This window comes from Cynara cardunculus (genome assembly GCF_001531365.2).
Source record: "Cynara cardunculus var. scolymus isolate 2C chromosome LG 15, CcrdV1, whole genome shotgun sequence".
Classification (NCBI taxonomy): Eukaryota; Viridiplantae; Streptophyta; class Magnoliopsida; order Asterales; family Asteraceae; genus Cynara; species Cynara cardunculus.
The window spans coordinates 4,205,411-4,210,791 of record NC_037542.1 but is presented as its reverse complement, the minus strand read 5'-3'; positions in this window follow the sequence as shown (position 1 = coordinate 4,210,791).

The window sequence follows — 5,381 nt, the reverse complement described above, 5'->3', positions numbered from 1 at the left end:
CTTTAATCTGGTTTAAGACTAACCCCAAATTAACTTAAATCACCACTCTCATCACTATAAATCAATCTTTAGTTACACATCTATCGATAATAAAATCTTCCATCCTCAGTTTAAGTTTAGGTTTCAGTAACCTAATTTACTTAAACTTTGCTCTGATACCACTTGTAACATCCCAAAATTTCAAATACTTATATATAACAAATCTAGTATCCCAAGATCAAACACTTACATTGCAGCGGAAATAAAATTTATAATTTTACGAATTATATCATCATCTAAAATTACAATCTTGAGGAACATAATTTTTTTCTATATAACAACTCCCTGATCTGCACATGTCCTTCTTTTGATGTTAATCCTTATATCTCTCTTTATCCAACTTTTCTTTCCAGTCTAATAGCCGCCTGGGCGAAAAAGTTTTAAAAGAGTTTTGGGTGAGCCTTAAGTCCAGTGAATCCACGGTTTTCATGCATGAACAACAACTTTTATGATAAACAAATTTTCACAAAGCTTCATAAATTAGCATGCATTGATAAGAATAATACTTTTCACAAAATAAAGATATTATAGTACGTGTCTACATCACAAATCAACGGCGTCATGGGAGATGTCTACCTCACACAACATTACCTGGCGAACTCACACAGCATGTCCGCACTTACGGCTTAGACAAGTTCACAAAGCATGCTCGTCTTTACAAAATCATATCGTAGTACATCCCCATTGACACACAAGTACTCAAAACACATATTATAAAAATATTGAACTTTTCACGCATATATAACATATCAAAAATCTCGAGAAACTTCAAACAACTTGGCATGCAACCATTTTAGAAATAAATCACGTGTAACTCACAATACATGGCGTAGCCCAAACCGATCTTTGACGTGGCTAGCGTCTCCCCGATTGGTGCCAAACTAGCTACGATGTAGAGCACCATCAACTCTTATTACAGTGTCCACCGTCGCCTTTTCTCACAATAGTTCTCCTTCTTGACCCCAAGCTACACATAAAGATGCAAACTGCCATTTTATACTAAACCCCATTTTCACGTAATATGAAACGATAAGCCAAGATTAATGGCCGTAAGTTTCATGACCATTAAGTTTCCTGTCATTTTATTACATTCAATTTTAGGGTCTAAACCCTTCACTTTGATCGCTTTACACTGCAAGTCCTTGAAATTTAACGACTACCAATTCCTTTTTTTGGTTATTACATCTAATCCCTACCATTTCATTTACAACTTTTATTTTACTTCATTTCAGGGAGTTACCAATTTAAAAATCAGTTAAACTCTAATGTCCCTAATTTCTAAGTCTTAACTCATTGAAAGTCATTTTATTTGTCTTGTTTTATTTGCTATAATTCTAATAATTTGATCCATCACTATTTTTTTTTTGTTTTTTTTCCCAACTTTCTTTTGGCGTTTTATTTTTTATAGATTTATAATTATTGTTATTTGTTGATTATTAATTTTCTATTTCTTGATATTTGATTTAGGATTCATGAGTTTGTTCTTTAATTTGAGTTTGTTATTTTGATATAGGGTTTACTACTAGTATATCTTTTATTTATAACATATTGGTCTTTTGCTCTCTAATTTCTTCTAATTTAATTTAATTTCTTGTCCTCTGATTTCTTGCTATTGACTATTAATATGTACTGTGTTCATTTGTTTTAAGTTGAACCGAAATAAAAATATATGTACAATGTCTCTGTTTATTCAAAATAGTAAAAATTAATCAAAAGACGGAAAAAGTTATATTTATTTGATTAAACTGAACAGTTTAAGCCGACAACCGAATAACCCAAAATCGTCTTGGTTCGGATGAGTTATTCCGTTTCAAATTTTTTTTGACACCCCAAGTCCCCAACTCCCTAAGTTTACCCCCAATGATAAAATTTTCTGAATCCGCCACTGCATAATAGATAAAATAGTTATTTGTTTTTCATATAATCCTCGCAAAAGAATAATGCATGCATTTATTCCGACTAAAATTGATTAAATTACCATTTTACCCTCAACAAAATCATGTGTTTATACACGACTTCAAATACGTTATAATAGTTTTTTTAAACTTACGATACTTGATGATTAAAATAACTTAATGATCCTTAATTGTAGGGGTGAGCAGCGGAACCGGGTACTCGGCTATAGAACCGGAACCGCCTTGGAACCGCCGGTTCCAGAACCGGAACCGATATGAGTGGTTCCGGTTCCTAAAATACGGAACTGATTGAGAATGGTTCCGGTTCTGGTTCTCAATTTTTCGGAACCGTTACCCGCCGGGTACCCGGTATTTTTCAATAAAAAAATAATAATTATTTTTTAATACCAAATTTATATTAGGTTTACATCTTAAAAGCACGTCGTCATCTTCAATCTTCATCTAAATTCTTCATATAAAATGATTCGTATTTTTTCAAATTGTGTGTTCACTTGGATTCATAGTATGTAATCGTTAAACATTGAACAATTACCATTATAGTATGTAATCGTTAAACTTTGAACATTTTCTATTAGTCTATTATAGTTTGTAATCGTTAATCAATATTTGTAACCATTATTTTGTATAATTTGTATTCTTGCTTATTTATTTAGTGTTTTGGCAATGTTTTATTTTTTATTTCTAAATAACAAATTTTTTATATTTTAGGAAGCGGGTACCCGGAATCGGAACCGGTTCCCGGCGGTTCCGGTTCCAAAAATTTAAGAACCGCTCTAACCGGTTCCGGTTCCAATATCTCAAGAACCGCCAGTTCCTGTCAAAAAGGGCGAGTACCCGCCTATGCTCACCCCTACTTAATTGTAATCGCTAATGATTTATATTCTAATTCTTCAACATCATAATAATTAATTTGAAAATATATATCCAAACGCCCCACAAATATGTTATACTTAAACTAGAAGAGTACTCGTGCAATGCTGCGAGATACATCTTAATTTTAATGTTTTGTTTTATTTAGTTTCCTATCGATGTTATAATACGGTTTTATGTGGTTTTGAAAAAAAGAATAATGTTTTTATTTTTGAATAAAGTATAAGTTTGAAGATATCTTAAGATTTAAAAAAAATATCGATATTATTAATATCAAATTAACTATTTAAATGTTCTTGTTTTGTTGTGTAATTTCTTTAATTCAATTCTAGTTATTATAATTTAGTTTAGGTTAATTTATTTTTGATTTAATAATATAATTTTTTTATAAAGATAATAATGAAGTATTTTGTTATAACCCAATGATTATTCTAATTATATTTTAGATTTTTATATTTAAAATGAAATATTTATCCGGTGTTTGATTATGTTTATCTGCAGTTAGGTACACGAATTCAAGCATAGAGCTTTAATAAGTTGTAGTTTTACATGATCTACTTGTAATGCATCAATAAACAATATCTTATGTATAAAAAATGGTTTTTAAGAATTTCTTTCAAATGCTTTATAATATAATATAGATAATATTTATGTTGTATACTAAAAGTGAACGTACTACTCCTATTTCAAAAGCTTTCTTTTTAATAAAATGATATTTTTTTTGTAAGGGTGTCCGGGTCAAAGCCCGACTAATCCCCGGCAAATTTGGAGGCTAAACATGGTCTCACTTAAATGTCGCCAACACTCCCCTTCCAGGGCTCGAACTCGGGTTCATGACTATGTCATGCCCAAGCCTTTACCACTAGCAATTGCACTAAAGATATAATACGTTCCTTAAAATTGACGAATGAAAATACAGTTTCCATATAGAAATCAAAACAAAGTACGTTAAATTTTGATGCGATGTTATCCTTTGAGTTTCCGTTTTTTATCATCATTAAAATGCAAGTTAGATTTTCGATCAATCTCAACGTACTGTTTTACATTATTTTTTCCATCTAAAGCTACAATTAAATGTATCGTTTTTCACATGTACTTATTTCGTAATACGTTAGTTAATTTCACAATGTAAAACATTTTAACGTATATTCTTCGTTTCACAATATACACAAAGAAAATGCTTCATGTGTATATGTGAAACAGTGGCTTAAATCATAGAAAAAAAAATTCATACAAATAAGTACTTTGAGATTGATTCTCAGGAGTTCGAAATGATTTTGTGGTTCTCATTTGATCACCCCTCTCTATGTATAAACAAACACACACACACACAAGCATAATCAAATGAAAACCTCGAAAAGATTGAAAATCGTGGAAACAAGCAAATCACGTGTTGTTTCGCGTTATGAAACAAAAATACATGTAAAAGAGTTTACGCACATACACATACAGAGACAAAGGGGAGATCTTTTGTTAACCAAAAAAATTGGGTTTAAAGCAAAGATGACGACAAACGACGCTGCCACATCAAGCGCTTTTAAGACGGGACATATTTCTCCTCATAAAACGACGAAGAATGAAGCAGAATACGACACAATAATATAAAAAACACTAATCTTAACTAATAGTTTCGGTGAATGAGAAGACAATGCACATACCACGAACTGGTTTGCAACGCCATGACAAGAACAACAATGAAGGCGAAATGAATAAAAGGGGAAAGAGATCGATGAGAAATAATAGATGAATAAAAGTAGAAACAAAATATATGGGTTGTTGCAGTATTGCCTTAGTTTTTGTTGTCTTTCGTTAGTGGCGGGTTGAGCCATTTCGAGCGATAAAGCCAACATACGTGAACCCCCATTGTTTCAGTGAAAATTTATAGCAATCGATCGTTATTATCACTTTGCTAATAACCTAGACAATTTCATTTGCATGCTAACTGGGTACTTGCATCATTCTGGAATTTAAAGAAAGGATTATAGATTAACAACAATTACAGAATAACAAGAAACATTATAGTCAGGTTGTATTAGAGATTATCAGCAATTACAAAAAAGAAGCAGCGAATAAATCATACAACAAGAGCAAAACCAACCTCAATTTAAAGCAAATGTTGGAGATTAATTGTCAACAACAAATACAGATAAACCAACATTACTGTCTGGTTATGTGGCCAACAGCAACACTAAAACCAACATTTACAGCAAATGCAACAAATAGATTTCGAGAAGAGGAAAGAAACTCTTAAGACTTCATGAAGCAAAGACAAATTTGTAAAAGGAAATAAACCTAAACCACCAAAAATAAAGCAAAAAATCCTGAACAACGATATTTATTTTTGCCTTATTTGTTGGATACAAAGAATTTAAAGATGAAAGAGTTAACGAGAAAAACAAATAGAGGACAGAGAGAGAGAGTGTAACGCCCCAACCCACACATTGCATGTAATACATATTTCATACCAAAGAAATACATATTCATATACATACGGGTCCACTAGTACAAGAAATCTACTATGACCAAACACAAGGTCCAAAAATTCAAAATACAATC